The sequence below is a fragment of the Myxine glutinosa genome, chromosome 8, assembly GCF_964187855.1.
Source record: "Myxine glutinosa chromosome 8, kmMyxGlut1.1, whole genome shotgun sequence".
NCBI lineage: Eukaryota > Metazoa > Chordata > Myxini > Myxiniformes > Myxinidae > Myxine > Myxine glutinosa.
Window position 1 is genome coordinate 38774960 of NC_136268.1, and position 19921 is coordinate 38794880.

Here is a 19921-nt window from a genome sequence, read left to right on the forward strand (position 1 = left end):
GAAAGAAATAGAGCCAGACAGAGAGAAATAGAGCCAGAGAGAAATAGAGCCAGACAGAGAGAAATAGAGGCATACAGAGAGAGAAATAGAGCCAGAGAGAGAGAAAAATAGAGCCAGACAGAGAGAAATAGAGCCAGACAGAGAAATAGAGGCAGGCAGAGAGAGAAATAGAGCCAGACAGAGAGAAATAGAGCCAGACAGAGAGAAATAGAACCAGACAGAGAGAAATAGAGCCAGACAGAGAGAGAAATCGAGCCAGACAGCAAGATAAATAGAGCTAGACAGAGAGAGAAATAGAGCCAGACAAAGCGAGAAATAGAGCCAGACAGAGAAAGAAATAGAGCCAGACAGAGAGAAATAGAGCCAGACAGATAGAAATAGAGCCAGACAGAGAGAAATAGAGGCAGACAGAGAGAGAAATAGAGCCAGAGAGAGAGAAAAATAGAGCCATACAGAGAGAAATAGAGCCAGACAGAGAGAAATCGAGGCAGACAGAGAGAGAAATAGAGCCAGACAGAGAGAAATAGAGCCAGACAGAGAAATAGAGCCAGACAGAGAGAAATCGAGCCAGACAGCAAGATAAATAGAGCTAGACAGAGAGAGAAATAGAGCCAGACAGAGAGAGAAATAGAGCCAGACAGAGAGAAATAGAGCCAGACAGAGAGAGAAATAGAGCCAGACAGAGAGAGAAATAGTGTGTCAGGCAGAGAGAGAAATAGAGCCAGACAGAGAGAGAGAAATAGAGCCAGACAGAGAGAAATAGAGCCAGACAGAGAGAAAAAGAGCCAGACACAGAGAGAAATAGAGCCAGGCAGAGAGAGAAATAGAGCCAGAGAGAGAAATAGAGCCAGAGAGAGAAATAGAGCCAGACAGAGAGAGAAATAGAGCCAGACAGAGAGATAAATAGAGCAAGAGAGAGAGAAATAGAGCCATACAGAGAGAGAAATAGAGCCAGACAGAGAGAAAAAGAGCCAGACAGAGAGAAATAGAGCCAGACAGAGAGAGAAATAGAGCCAGTCAGAGAGAAATAGAGCCAGACAGAGAGAAATAGAGCCAGACAGAGATAAATAGAGCCAGACAGAGAGAGAAATAGAGCAAGAGAGAGAAATAGAGCAAGACAGAGAGAAATAGAGCCAGACACAGAGAGAAATAGAGCCAGACACAGAGAGAAAAGAGCCAGACAGAGGGAGAAATAGAGCCAGACATAGAGAAAAATAGAGCCAGACAGAGAGAGAAAGAGCCAGAGAGAGAAATAGAGCCAGACAGAGAGAGAAAGAGCCAGACAGAGAGAGAAATAGAGCCAGACAGAGAGAAATAGAGCCAGACACAGAGAGAAATAGAGCCAGACAGAGAGAGAAATAGAGCCAGACAGAGAGAGAAATAGAGCCAGAAAGAGAGAAATAGAGCCAGACAGAGAGAGAAATAGAGCCAGACAGAGAGAGAAATAGAGCCAGACAGAGAGCAATAGAGCCAGACACAGAGAGAGAGAGAAATAGAGCCAGACACAGAGAGAGAGAAATAGAGCCAGACACAGAGAGAAATAGAGCCAGACACAGAGAAAAATAGAGCCAGACACAGAGAGAAATAGAGCCAGACAGAGATAGAAATAGAACCAGACAGAGAGAGAAATAGAGCCAGACAGAGAGAGAAATAGTGTGTCAGGCAGAGAGAGAAATAGAGCCAGACAGAGAGAGAAATAGAGCCAGACAGAGAGAGAAATAGAGCCAGACAGAGAGAGAAATAGAGCCAGACAGAGAGAGAAATAGAGCCAGATTGAGAGAGAAATAGAGCCAGACAGAGAGACAAACAGAGCCAGACAGAGAGAGAAATAGAGCCAGACAGAGAGAGAAATAGTGTGTCAGGCAGAGAGAGAAATAGAGCCAGACAGAGAGAGAGAAATAGAGCCAGACAGAGAGAATTAGAGCCAGACAGAGAGAAATAGAGCCAGACAGAGAGAGAAATAGCGTGTCAGGCAGAGAGAGAAATAGAGCCAGGCAGAGAGAGAGAAATAGAGCCAGACAGAGACAGAAATAGAGCCAGACAGAGAGAGAAATAGAGCCAGACAGAGAGAGAAATAGAGCCAGACAGAGAGAAAGAGCCAGACAGAGAGAAAGAGAGCCAGACAGAGAGAAATAGAGCCAGGCAGAGAGAGAAATCGAGCCAGACAGCAAGATAAATAGAGCTAGACAGAGAGAGAAATAGAGCCAGACAGAGAGAGAAATAGAGCCAGACAGAGAGAGAAATAGAGCCAGACAGAGAGAGAAATAGAGCCAGACAGAGAGAGAAATAGAGCCAGACAGAGAGAAATAGAGCCAGACAGAGAGAGAAATAGAGCCAGACAGAGAGAAAGAGCCAGACAGAGATAAATAGAGCCAGACAGAGAGAAATAGAGCCAGACAGAGAGAGAAATCGAGCCAGACAGCAAGATAAATAGAGCCAGACACAGAGAGAAATAGAGCCAGACAGAGAGAGAAATAGAGCCAGACAGAGAGAGAAATAGAGCCAGACAGAGAGAGAAATAGAGCCAGACAGAGATTTAAAAAAAAAACCCAGACAGAGAGAGAATTAGGGCCAGACAGAGAGAGAAATAGAGCCAGAAAGAGAGAGAAATAGGGCCAGACAGAGAGAGAAATAGAGCCAGACAGAGAGAGAAATAGTGTGTCAGGCAGAGAGAGAAATAGAGCCAGACAGAGAGAGAGAAATAGAGCCAGACAGAGAGAAATAGAGCCAGACAGAGAGAAATAGAGCCAGACAGAGAGAAAAAGAGCCAGACACAGAGAGAAATAGAGCCAGGCAGAGAGAGAAATAGAGCCAGAGAGAGAAATAGAGCCAGACAAAGAGAGAAATAGAGCCAGACAGAGAAAGAAATAGAGCCAGACAGAGAGAAATAGAGCCAGACAGAGAGAAATAGAGCCAGACAGAGAGAAATAGGGGCAGACAGAGAGAGAAATAGAGCCAGAGAGAGAGAAAAATAGAGCCATACAGAGAGAAATAGAGCCAGACAGAGAGAAATCGAGGCAGACAGAGAGAGAAATAGAGCCAGACAGAGAGAAATAGAGCCAGACAGAGAAATAGAGCCAGACAGAGAGAAATCGAGCCAGACAGCAAGATAAATAGAGCTAGACAGAGAGAGAAATAGAGCCAGACAGAGAGAGAAATAGAGCCAGACAGAGAGAAATAGAGCCAGACAGAGAGAGAAATAGAGCCAGACAGAGAGAGAAATAGTGTGTCAGGCAGAGAGAGAAATAGAGCCAGACAGAGAGAGAGAAATAGAGCCAGACAGAGAGAAATAGAGCCAGACAGAGAGAAAAAGAGCCAGACACAGAGAGAAATAGAGCCAGGCAGAGAGAGAAATAGAGCCAGAGAGAGAAATAGAGCCAGAGAGAGAAATAGAGCCAGACAGAGAGAGAAATAGAGCCAGACAGAGAGATAAATAGAGCAAGAGAGAGAGAAATAGAGCCAGACAGAGAGAGAAATAGAGCCAGTCAGAGAGAAATAGAGCCAGACAGAGAGAAATAGAGCCAGACAGAGATAAATAGAGCCAGACAGAGAGAGAAATAGAGCAAGAGAGAGAAATAGAGCAAGACAGAGAGAAATAGAGCCAGACACAGAGAGAAATAGAGCCAGACACAGAGAGAAAAGAGCCAGACAGAGGGAGAAATAGAGCCAGACATAGAGAAAAATAGAGCCAGACAGAGAGAGAAAGAGCCAGAGAGAGAAATAGAGCCAGACAGAGAGAGAAAGAGCCAGACAGAGAGAGAAATAGAGCCAGACAGAGAGAAATAGAGCCAGACACAGAGAGAAATAGAGCCAGACAGAGAGAGAAATAGAGCCAGACAGAGAGAGAAATAGAGCCAGAAAGAGAGAAATAGAGCCAGACAGAGAGAGAAATAGAGCCAGACAGAGAGAGAAATAGAGCCAGACAGAGAGCAATAGAGCCAGACACACAGAGAGAGAGAAATAGAGCCAGACACAGAGAGAGAGAAATAGAGCCAGACACAGAGAGAAATAGAGCCAGACACAGAGAGAAATAGAGCCAGACACAGAGAGAAATAGAGCCAGACAGAGATAGAAATAGAACCAGACAGAGAGAGAAATAGAGCCAGACAGAGAGAGAAATAGTGTGTCAGGCAGAGAGAGAAATAGAGGCAGACAGAGAGAGAAATAGAGCCAGACAGAGAGAGAAATAGAGCCAGACAGAGAGAGAAATAGAGCCAGACAGAGAGAGAAATAGAGCCAGATTGAGAGAGAAATAGAGCCAGACAGAGAGACAAACAGAGCCAGACAGAGAGAGAAATAGAGCCAGACAGAGAGAGAAATAGTGTGTCAGGCAGAGAGAGAAATAGAGCCAGACAGAGAGAGAGAAATAGAGCCAGAGAGAGAATTAGAGCCAGACAGAGAGAAATAGAGCCAGACAGAGAGAGAAATAGCGTGTCAGGCAGAGAGAGAAATAGAGCCAGGCAGAGAGAGAGAAATAGAGCCAGACAGAGACAGAAATAGAGCCAGACAGAGAGAGAAATAGAGCCAGACAGAGAGAGAAATAGAGCCAGACAGAGAGAAAGAGCCAGACAGAGAGAAAGAGAGCCAGACAGAGAGAAATAGAGCCAGGCAGAGAGAGAAATCGAGCCAGACAGCAAGATAAATAGAGCTAGACAGAGAGAGAAATAGAGCCAGACAGAGAGAGAAATAGAGCCAGACAGAGAGAGAAATAGAGCCAGACAGAGAGAGAAATAGAGCCAGACAGAGAGAGAAATAGAGCCAGACAGAGAGAAATAGAGCCAGACAGAGAGAGAAATAGAGCCAGACAGAGAGAAAGAGCCAGACAGAGATAAATAGAGCCAGACAGAGAGAAATAGAGCCAGACAGAGAGAGAAATTGAGCCAGACAGCAAGATAAATAGAGCCAGACACAGAGAGAAATAGAGCCAGACAGAGAGAGAAATAGAGCCAGACAGAGAGAGAAATAGAGCCAGACAGAGAGAGAAATAGAGCCAGACAGAGATTTAAAAAAAAAAAGCCAGACAGAGAGAGAATTAGGGCCAGACAGAGAGAGAAATAGAGCCAGAAAGAGAGAGAAATAGGGCCAGACAGAGAGAGAAATAGAGCCAGACAGAGAGAGAAATAGTGTGTCAGGCAGAGAGAGAAATAGAGCCAGACAGAGAGAGAGAAATAGAGCCAGACAGAGAGAAATAGAGCCAGACAGAGAGAAAAAGAGCCAGACACAGAGAGAAATAGAGCCAGGCAGAGAGAGAAATAGAGCCAGAGAGAGAAATAGAGCCAGACAAAGAGAGAAATAGAGCCAGACAGAGAAAGAAATAGAGCCAGACAGAGAGAAATAGAGCCAGACAGAGAGAAATAGAGCCAGACAGAGAGAAATAGAGGCAGACAGAGAGAGAAATAGAGCCAGAGAGAGAGAAAAATAGAGCCATACAGAGAGAAATAGAGCCAGACAGAGAGAAATCGAGGCAGACAGAGAGAGAAATAGAGCCAGACAGAGAGAAATAGAGCCAGACAGAGAAATAGAGCCAGACAGAGAGAAATCGAGCCAGACAGCAAGATAAATAGAGCTAGACAGAGAGAGAAATAGAGCCAGACAGAGAGAGAAATAGAGCCAGACAGAGAGAAATAGAGCCAGACAGAGAGAGAAATAGAGCCAGACAGAGAGAGAAATAGTGTGTCAGGCAGAGAGAGAAATAGAGCCAGACAGAGACAGAGAAATAGAGCCAGACAGAGAGAAATAGAGCCAGACAGAGAGAAAAAGAGCCAGACACAGAGAGAAATAGAGCCAGGCAGAGAGAGAAATAGAGCCAGAGAGAGAAATAGAGCCAGAGAGAGAAATAGAGCCAGACAGAGAGAAATAGAGCCAGACAGAGAGATAAATAGAGCAAGAGAGAGAGAAATAGAGCCATACAGAGAGAGAAATAGAGCCAGACAGAGAGAAAAAGAGCCAGACAGAGAGAAATAGAGCCAGACAGAGAGAGAAATAGAGCCAGTCAGAGAGAAATAGAGCCAGACAGAGAGAAATAGAGCCAGACAGAGATAAATAGAGCCAGACAGAGAGAGAAATAGAGCAAGAGAGAGAAATAGAGCAAGACAGAGAGAAATAGAGCCAGACACAGAGAGAAATAGAGCCAGACACAGAGAGAAAAGAGCCAGACAGAGGGAGAAATAGAGCCAGACATAGAGAAAAATAGAGCCAGACAGAGAGAGAAAGAGCCAGAGAGAGAAATAGAGCCAGACAGAGAGAGAAAGAGCCAGACAGAGAGAGAAATAGAGCCAGACAGAGAGAAATAGAGCCAGACACAGAGAGAAATAGAGCCAGACAGAGAGAGAAATAGAGCCAGACAGAGAGAGAAATAGAGCCAGAAAGAGAGAAATAGAGCCAGACAGAGAGAGACATAGAGCCAGACAGAGAGAGAAATAGAGCCAGACAGAGAGCAATAGAGCCAGACACAGAGAGAGAGAGAAATAGAGCCAGACACAGAGAGAGAGAAATAGAGCCAGACACAGAGAGAAATAGAGCCCGGCAGAGAGAGAAATAGAGCCAGAGAGAGAAATAGAGCCAGAGAGAGAAATAGAGCCAGACAGAGAGAGAAATAGAGCCAGACAGAGAGAAATAGAGCCAGACAGAGAGAAATAGAGCCAGACAGAGAGAAATAGAGGCAGACAGAGAGAGAAATAGAGCCAGAGAGAGAGAAACATAGAGCCATACAGAGAGAAATAGAGCCAGACAGAGAGAAATCGAGGCAGACAGAGAGAGAAATAGAGCCAGACAGAGAGAAATAGAGCCAGACAGAGAAATAGAGCCAGACAGAGAGAAATCGAGCCAGACAGCAAGATAAATAGAGCTAGACAGAGAGAGAAATAGAGCCAGACAGAGAGAGAAATAGAGCCAGACAGAGAGAAATAGAGCCAGACAGAGAGAGAAATAGAGCCAGACAGAGAGAGAAATAGTGTGTCAGGCAGAGAGAGAAATAGAGCCAGACAGAGAGAGAGAAATAGAGCCAGACAGAGAGAAATAGAGCCAGACAGAGAGAAAAAGAGCCAGACACAGAGAGAAATAGAGCCAGGCAGAGAGAGAAATAGAGCCAGAGAGAGAAATAGAGCCAGAGAGAGAAATAGAGCCAGACAGAGAGAGAAATAGAGCCAGACAGAGAGATAAATAGAGCAAGAGAGAGAGAAATAGAGCCATACAGAGAGAGAACTAGAGCCAGACAGAGAGAAAAAGAGCCAGACAGAGAGAAATAGAGCCAGACAGAGAGAGAAATAGAGCCAGTCAGAGAGAAATAGAGCCAGACAGAGAGAAATAGAGCCAGACAGAGAGAGAAATAGAGCAAGAGAGAGAAATAGAGCAAGACAGAGAGAAATAGAGCCAGACACAGAGAGAAATAGAGCCAGACACAGAGAGAAAAGAGCCAGACAGAGGGAGAAATAGAGCCAGACATAGAGAAAAATAGAGCCAGACAGAAAGAGAAAGAGCCAGAGAGAGAAATAGAGCCAGACAGAGAGAGAAAGAGCCAGACAGAGAGAGAAATAGAGCCAGACAGAGAGAAATAGAGCCAGCCAGAGAGAGAAATAGAGCCAGACAGAGAGAGAAATAGAGCCAGAAAGAGAGAAATAGAGCCAGACAGAGAGAGAAATAGAGCCAGACAGAGAGAGAAATAGAGCCAGACAGAGAGCAATAGAGCCAGACACAGAGAGAGAGAGAAATAGAGCCAGACACAGAGAGAGAGAAATAGAGCCAGACACAGAGAGAAATAGAGCCAGACACAGAGAGAAATAGAGCCAGACACAGAGAGAAATAGAGCCAGACAGAGATAGAAATAGAACCAGACAGAGAGAGAAATAGAGCCAGACAGAGAGAGAAATAGTGTGTCAGGCAGAGAGAGAAATAGAGCCAGACAGAGAGAGAAATAGAGCCAGACAGAGAGAGAAATAGAGCCAGACAGAGAGAGAAATAGAGCCAGACAGAGAGAGAAATAGAGCCAGATTGAGAGAGAGAAATAGAGCCAGACAGAGAGACAAACAGAGCCAGACAGAGAGAGAAATAGAGCCAGACAGAGAGAGAAATAGTGTGTCAGGCAGAGAGAGAAATAGAGCCAGACAGAGAGAGAGAAATAGAGCCAGAGAGAGAATTAGAGCCAGACAGAGAGAAATAGAGCCAGACAGAGAGAGAAATAGCGTGTCAGGCAGAGAGAGAAATAGAGCCAGGCAGAGAGAGAGAAATAGAGCCAGACAGAGACAGAAATAGAGCCAGACAGAGAGAGAAATAGAGCCAGACAGAGAGAGAAATAGAGCCAGACAGAGAGAAAGAGCCAGACAGAGAGAAAGAGAGCCAGACAGAGAGAAATAGAGCCAGGCAGAGAGAGAAATCGAGCCAGACAGCAAGATAAATAGAGCTAGACAGAGAGTGAAATAGAGCCAGACAGAGAGAGAAATAGAGCCAGACAGAGAGAGAAATAGAGCCAGACAGAGAGAGAAATAGAGCCAGACAGAGAGAGAAATAGAGCCAGACAGAGAGAAATAGAGCCAGACAGAGAGAGAAATAGAGCCAGACAGAGAGAAAGAGCCAGACAGAGATAAATAGAGCCAGACAGAGAGAAATAGAGCCAGACAGAGAGAGAAATCGAGCCAGACAGCAAGATAAATAGAGCCAGACACAGAGAGAAATAGAGCCAGACAGAGAGAGAAATAGAGCCAGACAGAGAGAGAATTAGGGCCAGACAGAGAGAGAAATAGAGCCAGAAAGAGAGAGAAATAGGGCCAGACAGAGAGAGAAATAGAGCCAGACAGAGAGAGAAATAGTGTGTCAGGCAGAGAGAGAAATAGAGCCAGACAGAGAGAGAGAAATAGAGCCAGACAGAGAGAAATAGAGCCAGACAGAGAGAAAAAGAGCCAGACACAGAGAGAAATAGAGCCAGGCAGAGAGAGAAATAGAGCCAGAGAGAGAAATAGAGCCAGACAGAGAGAAATAGAGCCAGACAGAGAGATAAATAGAGCAAGAGAGAGAGAGAAATAGAGCCATACAGAGAGAGAAATAGAGCCAGACAGAGAGAAAAAGAGCCCGACAGAGAGAAATAGAGCCAGACAGAGAGAGAAATAGAGCCAGTCAGAGAGAAATAGAGCCAGACAGAGAGAGAAATAGAGCCAGACAGAGAGAAGTAGAGCCAGACAAAGAGAGAAATAGAGCCAGACAGAGAAAGAAATAGAGCCAGACAGAGAGAAATAGAGCCAGACAGAGAGAAATAGAGCCAGACAGAGAGAAATAGAGGCATACAGAGAGAGAAATAGAGCCAGAGAGAGAGAAAAATAGAGCCAGACAGAGAGAAATAGAGCCAGACAGAGAAATAGAGGCAGGCAGAGAGAGAAATAGAGCCAGACAGAGAGAAATAGAGCCAGACAGAGAGAAATAGAGCCAGACAGAGAGAAATAGAGCCAGACAGAGAGAGAAATCGAGCCAGACAGCAAGATAAATAGAGCTAGACAGAGAGAGAAATAGAGCCAGACAGAGAGAAGTAGAGCCAGACAAAGAGAGAAATAGAGCCAGACAGAGAAAGAAATAGAGCCAGACAGAGAGAAATAGAGCCAGACAGAGAGAAATAGAGCCAGACAGAGAGAAATAGAGGCAGACAGAGAGAGAAATAGAGCCAGAGAGAGAGAAAAATAGAGCCATACAGAGAGAAATAGAGCCAGACAGAGAGAAATAGAGGCAGACAGAGAGAGAAATAGAGCCAGACAGAGAGAAATAGAGCCAGACAGAGAAATAGAGCCAGACAGAGAGAAATCGAGCCAGACAGCAAGATAAATAGAGCTAGACAGAGAGAGAAATAGAGCCAGACAGAGAGAGAAATAGAGCCAGACAGAGAGAAATAGAGCCAGACAGAGAGAGAAATAGAGCCAGACAGAGAGAGAAATAGTGTGTCAGGCAGAGAGAGAAATAGAGCCAGACAGAGAGAGAGAAATAGAGCCAGACAGAGAGAAATAGAGCCAGACAGAGAGAAAAAGAGCCAGACACAGAGAGAAATAGAGCCCGGCAGAGAGAGAAATAGAGCCAGAGAGAGAAATAGAGCCAGAGAGAGAAATAGAGCCAGACAGAGAGAGAAATAGAGCCAGACAGAGAGATAAATAGAGCAAGAGAGAGAGAAATAGAGCCAGACACAGAGAGAAATAGAGCCAGACAGAGAGAGAAATATAGCCAGACAGAGAGAGAAATAGAGCCAGACAGAGAGAGAAATAGAGCCAGACAGAGAGCAATAGAGCCAGACACAGAGAGAGAGAGAAATAGAGCCAGACACAGAGAGAGAGAAATAGAGCCAGACACAGAGAGAAATAGAGCCAGACACAGAGAGAAATAGAGCCAGACACAGAGAGAAATAGAGCCAGACAGAGATAGAAATAGAACCAGACAGAGAGAGAAATAGAGCCAGACAGAGAGAGAAATAGTGTGTCAGGCAGAGAGAGAAATAGAGCCAGACAGAGAGAGAAATAGAGCCAGACAGAGAGAGAAATAGAGCCAGACAGAGAGAGAAATAGAGCCAGACAGAGAGAGAAATAGAGCCAGATTGAGAGAGAAATAGAGCCAGACAGAGAGACAAACAGAGCCAGACAGAGAGAGAAATAGAGCCAGACAGAGAGAGAAATAGTGTGTCAGCAGAGAGAGAAATAGAGCCAGACAGAGAGAGAGAAATAGAGCCAGAGAGAGAATTAGAGCCAGACAGAGAGAAATAGAGCCAGACAGAGAGAGAAATAGCATGTCAGGCAGAGAGAGAAATAGAGCCAGACAGAGAGAGAGAAATAGAGCCAGACAGAGAGAGAAATAGAGCCAGACAGAGAGAGAAATAGAGCCAGACAGAGAGAGAAATAGAGCCAGACAGAGAGAAAGAGCCAGACAGAGATAAATAGAGCCAGACAGAGAGAAATAGAGCCAGACAGAGAGAGAAATAGAGCCAGACAGCAAGATAAATAGAGCTAGACAGAGAGAGAAATAGAGCCAGACAGAGAGAGAAATAGAGCCAGACAGAGAGAGAAATAGAGCCAGACAGAGAGAGAAATAGAGCCAGACAGAGAGAGAAATAGAGCCAGACAGAGATTAAAAAAAAAAAAGCCAGACAGAGAGAGAATTAGGGCCAGACAGAGACAGAAATCGAGCCAGAAAGAGAGAGAAATAGGGCCAGACAGAGAGAGAAATAGAGCCAGACAGAGAGAGAAATAGTGTGTCAGGCAGAGAGAGAAATAGAGCCAGACAGAGAGAGAGAGAAATAGAGCCAGACAGAGAGAAATAGAGCCAGACAGAGAGAAAAAGAGCCAGACACAGAGAGAAATAGAGCCAGGCAGAGAGAGAAATAGAGCCAGAGAGAGAAATAGAGCCAGACAGAGAGAGAAATAGAGCCAGACAGAGAGATAAATAGAGCAAGAGAGAGAGAAATAGAGCCATACAGAGAGAAATAGAGCCAGACAGAGAGAAAAAGAGCCAGACAGAGAGAAATAGAGCCAGACAGGGAGAGAAATAGAGCCAGTCAGAGAGAAATAGAGCCAGACAGAGAGAGAAATAGAGCCAGACAGAGAGAAGTAGAGCCAGACAAAGAGAGAAATAGAGCCAGACAGAGAAAGAAATAGAGCCAGACAGAGAGAAATAGAGCCAGACAGAGAGAAATAGAGCCAGACAGAGAGAAATAGAGGCATACAGAGAGAGAAATAGAGCAAGAGAGAGAGAAAAATAGAGCCAGACAGAGAGAAATAGAGCCAGACAGAGAAATAGAGGCAGGCAGAGAGAGAGAAATAGAGCCAGACAGAGAGAAATAGAGCCAGACAGAGAGAAATAGAGCCAGACAGAGAGAAATAGAGCCAGACAGAGAGAGAAATCGAGCAAGACAGCAAGATAAATAGAGCTAGACAGAGAGAGAAATAGAGCCAGACAGAGAGAAGTAGAGCCAGACAAAGAGAGAAATAGAGCCAGACAGAGAAAGAAATAGAGCCAGACAGAGAGAAATAGAGCCAGACAGAGAGAAATAGAGCCAGACAGAGAGAAATAGAGGCAGACAGAGAGAGAAATAGAGCCAGACAGAGAGAGAAATAGAGCCAGACAGAGAGCAATAGAGCCAGACACAGAGAGAGAGAGAAATAGAGCCAGACACAGAGAGAGAGAAATAGAGCCAGACACAGAGAGAAATAGAGCCAGACACAGAGAGAAATAGAGCCAGACACAGAGAGAAATAGAGCCAGACAGAGATAGAAATAGAACCAGACAGAGAGAGAAATAGAGCCAGACAGAGAGAGAAATAGTGTGTCAGGCAGAGAGAGAAATAGAGCCAGACAGAGAGAGAAATAGAGCCAGACAGAGAGAGAAATAGAGCCAGACAGAGAGAGAAATAGAGCCAGACAGAGAGAGAAATAGAGCCAGATTGAGAGAGAGAAATAGAGCCAGACAGAGAGACAAACAGAGCCAGACAGAGAGAGAAATAGAGCCAGACAGAGAGAGAAATAGTGTGTCAGGCAGAGAGAGAAATAGAGCCAGACAGAGAGAGAGAAATAGAGCCAGAGAGAATTAGAGCCAGACAGAGAGAAATAGAGCCAGACAGAGAGAGAAATAGCGTGTCAGGCAGAGAGAGAAATAGAGCCAGGCAGAGAGAGAGAAATAGAGCCAGACAGAGACAGAAATAGAGCCAGACAGAGAGAGAAATAGAGCCAGACAGAGAGAGAAATAGAGCCAGACAGATAGAAAGAGCCAGACAGAGAGAAAGAGAGCCAGACAGAGAGAAATAGAGCCAGGCAGAGAGAGAAATCGAGCCAGACAGCAAGATAAATAGAGCTAGACAGAGAGAGAAATAGAGCCAGACAGAGAGAGAAATAGAGCCAGACAGAGAGAGAAATAGAGCCAGACAGAGAGAGAAATAGAGCCAGACAGAGAGAGAAATAGAGCCAGACAGAGAGAAATAGAGCCAGACAGAGAGAGAAATAGAGCCAGACAGAGAGAAAGAGCCAGACAGAGATAAATAGAGCCAGACAGAGAGAAATAGAGCCAGACAGAGAGAGAAATCGAGCCAGACAGCAAGATAAATAGAGCCAGACACAGAGAGAAATAGAGCCAGACAGAGAGAGAAATAGAGCCAGACAGAGAGAGAAATAGAGCCAGACAGAGAGAGAAATAGAGCCAGACAGAGATTTAAAAAAAAAAAGCCAGACAGAGAGAGAATTAGGGCCAGACAGAGAGAGAAATAGAGCCAGAAAGAGAGAAATAGAGGCAGACAGAGAGAGAAATAGAGCCAGAGAGAGAGAAAAATAGAGCCATACAGAGAGAAATAGAGCCAGACAGAGAGAAATAGAGGCAGACAGAGAGAGAAATAGAGCCAGACAGAGAGAAATAGAGCCAGACAGAGAAATAGAGCCAGACAGAGAGAAATCGAGCCAGACAGCAAGATAAATAGAGCTAGACAGAGAGAGAAATAGAGCCAGACAGAGAGAGAAATAGAGCCAGACAGAGAGAAATAGAGCCAGACAGAGAGAGAAATAGAGCCAGACAGAGAGAGAAATAGTGTGTCAGGCAGAGAGAGAAATAGAGCCAGACAGAGAGAGAGAAATAGAGCCAGACAGAGAGAAATAGAGCCAGACAGAGAGAAAAAGAGCCAGACACAGAGAGAAATAGAGCCCGGCAGAGAGAGAAATAGAGCCAGAGAGAGAAATAGAGCCAGAGAGAGAAATAGAGCCAGACAGAGAGAGAAATAGAGCCAGACAGAGAGATAAATAGAGCAAGAGAGAGAGAAATAGAGCCAGACACAGAGAGAAATAGAGCCAGACAGAGAGAGAAATAGAGCCAGACAGAGAGAGAAATAGAGCCAGACAGAGAGAGAAATAGAGCCAGACAGAGAGCAATAGAGCCAGACACAGAGAGAGAGAGAAATAGAGCCAGACACAGAGAGAGAGAAATAGAGCCAGACACAGAGAGAAATAGAGCCAGACACAGAGAGAAATAGAGCCAGACACAGAGAGAAATAGAGCCAGACAGAGATAGAAATAGAACCAGACAGAGAGAGAAATAGAGCCAGACAGAGAGAGAAATAGTGTGTCAGGCAGAGAGAGAAATAGAGCCAGACAGAGAGAGAAATAGAGCCAGACAGAGAGAGAAATAGAGCCAGACAGAGAGAGAAATAGAGCCAGACAGAGAGAGAAATAGAGCCAGATTGAGAGAGAAATAGAGCCAGACAGAGAGACAAACAGAGCCAGACAGAGAGAGAAATAGAGCCAGACAGAGAGAGAAATAGTGTGTCAGCAGAGAGAGAAATAGAGCCAGACAGAGAGAGAGAAATAGAGCCAGAGAGAGAATTAGAGCCAGACAGAGAGAAATAGAGCCAGACAGAGAGAGAAATAGCATGTCAGGCAGAGAGAGAAATAGAGCCAGACAGAGAGAGAGAAATAGAGCCAGACAGAGAGAGAAATAGAGCCAGACAGAGAGAGAAATAGAGCCAGACAGAGAGAGAAATAGAGCCAGACAGAGAGAAAGAGCCAGACAGAGATAAATAGAGCCAGACAGAGAGAAATAGAGCCAGACAGAGAGAGAAATCGAGCCAGACAGCAAGATAAATAGAGCTAGACAGAGAGAGAAATAGAGCCAGACAGAGAGAGAAATAGAGCCAGACAGAGAGAGAAATAGAGCCAGACAGAGAGAGAAATAGAGCCAGACAGAGAGAGAAATAGAGCCAGACAGAGAGAGAAATAGAGCCAGACAGAGATTTAAAAAAAAAAGCCAGACAGAGAGAGAATTAGGGCCAGACAGAGAGAGAAATAGAGCCAGAAAGAGAGAGAAATAGGGCCAGACAGAGAGAGAAATAGAGCCAGACAGAGAGAGAAATAGTGTGTCAGGCAGAGAGAGAAATAGAGCCAGACAGAGAGAGAGAGAAATAGAGCCAGACAGAGAGAAATAGAGCCAGACAGAGAGAAAAAGAGCCAGACACAGAGAGAAATAGAGCCAGGCAGAGAGAGAAATAGAGCCAGAGAGAGAAATAGAGCCAGACAGAGAGAGAAATAGAGCCAGACAGAGAGATAAATAGAGCAAGAGAGAGAGAAATAGAGCCATACAGAGAGAAATAGAGCCAGACAGAGAGAAAAAGAGCCAGACAGAGAGAAATAGAGCCAGACAGGGAGAGAAATAGAGCCAGTCAGAGAGAAATAGAGCCAGACAGAGAGAGAAATAGAGCCAGACAGAGAGAAGTAGAGCCAGACAAAGAGAGAAATAGAGCCAGACAGAGAAAGAAATAGAGCCAGACAGAGAGAAATAGAGCCAGACAGAGAGAAATAGAGCCAGACAGAGAGAAATAGAGGCATACAGAGAGAGAAATAGAGCAAGAGAGAGAGAAAAATAGAGCCAGACAGAGAGAGAAATAGAGCCAGACAGAGAGAGAAATAGAGCCAGATTGAGAGAGAAATAGAGCCAGACAGAGAGACAAACAGAGCCAGACAGAGAGAGAAATAGAGCCAGACAGAGAGAGAAATAGTGTGTCAGCAGAGAGAGAAATAGAGCCAGACAGAGAGAGAAATAGAGCCAGAGAGAGAATTAGAGCCAGACAGAGAGAAATAGAGCCAGACAGAGAGAGAAATAGCATGTCAGGCAGAGAGAGAAATAGAGCCAGACAGAGAGAGAGAAATAGAGCCAGACAGAGAGAGAAATAGAGCCAGACAGAGAGAGAAATAGAGCCAGACAGAGAGAGAAATAGAGCCAGACAGAGAGAAAGAGCCAGACAGAGATAAATAGAGCCAGACAGAGAGAAATAGAGCCAGACAGATAGAGAAATCGAGCCAGACAGCAAGATAAATAGAGCTAGACAGAGAGAGAAATAGAGCCAGACAGAGAGAGAAATAGAGCCAGACAGAGAGAGAAATAGAGCCAGACAGAGAGAGAAATAGAGCCAGACAGAGAGAGAAATAGAGCCAGACAGAGATTTAAAAAAAAAAAGCCAGACAGAGAGAGAATTAGGGCCAGACAGAGAGAGAAATAGAGCCAGAAAGAGAGAGAAATAGGGCCAGACAGAGAGAGAAATAGAGCCAGACAGAGAGAGAAATAGTGTGTCAGGCAGAGAGAGAAATAGAGCCAGACAGAGAGAGAGAGAAATAGAGCCAGACAGAGAGAAATAGAGCCAGACAGAGAGAAAAAGAGCCAGACACAGAGAGAAATAGAGCCAGGCAGAGAGAGAAATAGAGCCAGAGAGAGAAATAGAGCCAGACAGAGAGAGAAATAGAGCCAGACAGAGAGATAAATAGAGCAAGAGAGAGAGAAATAGAGCCATACAGAGAGAAATAGAGCCAGACAGAGAGAAAAAGAGCCAGACAGAGAGAAATAGAGCCAGACAGGGAGAGAAATAGAGCCAGTCAGAGAGAAATAGAGCCAGACAGAGAGAGAAATAGAGCCAGACAGAGAGAGAAATAGAGCCAGACAGAGAGAGAAATAGAGCCAGACAGAGAGAGAAATAGAGCCAGACAGAGAGAGAAATAGAGCCAGACAGAGAGAGAAATAGAGCCAGACAGAGAGAGAAATAGAGCCAGACAGAGAGAGAAATAGAGCCAGATTGAGAGAGAAATAGAGCCAGACAGAGAGACAAACAGAGCCAGACAGAGAGAGAAATAGAGCCAGACAGAGAGAGAAATAGTGTGTCAGCAGAGAGAGAAATAGAGCCAGACAGAGAGAGAGAAATAGAGCCAGAGAGAGAATTAGAGCCAGACAGAGAGAAATAGAGCCAGACAGAGAGAGAAATAGCATGTCAGGCAGAGAGAGAAATAGAGCCAGACAGAGAGAGAGAAATAGAGCCAGACACAGAGAGAAATAGAGCCAGACAGAGAGAGAAATAGAGCCAGACAGAGAGAGAAATAGAGCCAGACAGAGAGAAAGAGCCAGACAGAGATAAATAGAGCCAGACAGAGAGAAATAGAGCCAGACAGAGAGAGAAATAGAGCCAGACAGCAAGATAAATAGAGCTAGACAGAGAGAGAAATAGAGCCAGACAGAGAGAGAAATAGAGCCAGACAGAGAGAGAAATAGAGCCAGACAGAGAGAGAAATAGAGCCAGACAGAGAGAGAAATAGAGCCAGACAGAGATTTAAAAAAAAAAAGCCAGACAGAGAGAGAATTAGGGCCAGACAGAGACAGAAATCGAGCCAGAAAGAGAGAGAAATAGGGCCAGACAGAGAGAGAAATAGAGCCAGACAGAGAGAGAAATAGTGTGTCAGGCAGAGAGAGAAATAGAGCCAGACAGAGAGAGAGAGAAATAGAGCCAGACAGAGAGAAATAGAGCCAGACAGAGAGAAAAAGAGCCAGACACAGAGAGAAATAGAGCCAGGCAGAGAGAGAAATAGAGCCAGAGAGAGAAATAGAGCCAGACAGAGAGAGAAATAGAGCCAGACAGAGAGATAAATAGAGCAAGAGAGAGAGAAATAGAGCCATACAGAGAGAAATAGAGCCAGACAGAGAGAAAAAGAGCCAGACAGAGAGAAATAGAGCCAGACAGGGAGAGAAATAGAGCCAGTCAGAGAGAAATAGAGCCAGACAGAGAGAGAAATAGAGCCAGACAGAGAGAAGTAGAGCCAGACAAAGAGAGAAATAGAGCCAGACAGAGAAAGAAATAGAGCCAGACAGAGAGAAATAGAGCCAGACAGAGAGAAATAGAGCCAGACAGAGAGAAATAGAGGCATACAGAGAGAGAAATAGAGCAAGAGAGAGAGAAAAATAGAGCCAGACAGAGAGAAATAGAGCCAGACAGAGAAATAGAGGCAGGCAGAGAGAGAGAAATAGAGCCAGACAGAGAGAAATAGAGCCAGACAGAGAGAAATAGAGCCAGACAGAGAGAAATAGAGCCAGACAGAGAGAGAAATCGAGCCAGACAGCAAGATAAATAGAGCTAGACAGAGAGAGAAATAGAGCCAGACAGAGAGAAGTAGAGCCAGACAAAGAGAGAAATAGAGCCAGACAGAGAAAGAAATAGAGCCAGACAGAGAGAAATAGAGCCAGACAGAGAGAAATAGAGCCAGACAGAGAGAAATAGAGGCAGACAGAGAGAGAAATAGAGCCAGACAGAGAGAGAAATAGAGCCAGACAGAGAGCAATAGAGCCAGACACAGAGAGAGAGAGAAATAGAGCCAGACACAGAGAGAGAGAAATAGAGCCAGACACAGAGAGAAATAGAGCCAGACACAGAGAGAAATAGAGCCAGACACAGAGAGAAATAGAGCCAGACAGAGATAGAAATAGAACCAGACAGAGAGAGAAATAGAGCCAGACAGAGAGAGAAATAGTGTGTCAGGCAGAGAGAGAAATAGAGCCAGACAGAGAGAGAAATAGAGCCAGACAGAGAGAGAAATAGAGCCAGACAGAGAGAGAAATAGAGCCAGACAGAGAGAGAAATAGAGCCAGATTGAGAGAGAGAAATAGAGCCAGACAGAGAGACAAACAGAGCCAGACAGAGAGAGAAATAGAGCCAGACAGAGAGAGAAATAGTGTGTCAGGCAGAGAGAGAAATAGAGCCAGACAGAGAGAGAGAAATAGAGCCAGAGAGAATTAGAGCCAGACAGAGAGAAATAGAGCCAGACAGAGAGAGAAATAGCGTGTCAGGCAGAGAGAGAAATAGAGCCAGGCAGAGAGAGAGAAATAGAGCCAGACAGAGACAGAAATAGAGCCAGACAGAGAGAGAAATAGAGCCAGACAGAGAGAGAAATAGAGCCAGACAGATAGAAAGAGCCAGACAGAGAGAAAGAGAGCCAGACAGAGAGAAATAGAGCCAGGCAGAGAGAGAAATCGAGCCAGACAGCAAGATAAATAGAGCTAGACAGAGAGAGAAATAGAGCCAGACAGAGAGAGAAATAGAGCCAGACAGAGAGAGAAATAGAGCCAGACAGAGAGAGAAATAGAGCCAGACAGAGAGAGAAATAGAGCCAGACAGAGAGAAATAGAGCCAGACAGAGAGAGAAATAGAGCCAGACAGAGAGAAAGAGCCAGACAGAGATAAATAGAGCCAGACAGAGAGAAATAGAGCCAGACAGAGAGAGAAATCGAGCCAGACAGCAAGATAAATAGAGCCAGACACAGAGAGAAATAGAGCCAGACAGAGAGAGAAATAGAGCCAGACAGAGAGAGAAATAGAGCCAGACAGAGAGAGAAATAGAGCCAGACAGAGATTTAAAAAAAAAAAGCCAGACAGAGAGAGAATTAGGGCCAGACAGAGAGAGAAATAGAGCCAGAAAGAGAGAAATAGAGGCAGACAGAGAGAGAAATAGAGCCAGAGAGAGAGAAAAATAGAGCCATACAGAGAGAAATAGAGCCAGACAGAGAGAAATAGAGGCAGACAGAGAGAGAAATAGAGCCAGACAGAGAGAGAAATAGAGCCAGACAGAGATTTAAAAAAAAAAAGCCAGACAGAGAGAGAATTAGGGCCAGACAGAGAGAGAAATAGAGCCAGAAAGAGAGAAATAGAGGCAGACAGAGAGAGAAATAGAGCCAGAGAGAGAGAAAAATAGAGCCATACAGAGAGAAATAGAGCCAGACAGAGAGAGAAATAGAGCCAGACAGAGAGAAAGAGCCAGACAGAGATAAATAGAGCCAGACAGAGAGAAATAGAGCCAGACAGAGAGAGAAATAGAGCCAGACAGCAAGATAAATAGAGCTAGACAGAGAGAGAAATAGAGCCAGACAGAGAGAGAAATAGAGCCAGACAGAGAGAGAAATAGAGCCAGACAGAGAGAGAAATAGAGCCAGACAGAGAGAGAAATAGAGCCAGACAGAGATTTAAAAAAAAAAAGCCAGACAGAGAGAGAATTAGGGCCAGACAGAGACAGAAATCGAGCCAGAAAGAGAGAGAAATAGGGCCAGACAGAGAGAGAAATAGAGCCAGACAGAGAGAGAAATAGTGTGTCAGGCAGAGAGAGAAATAGAGCCAGACAGAGAG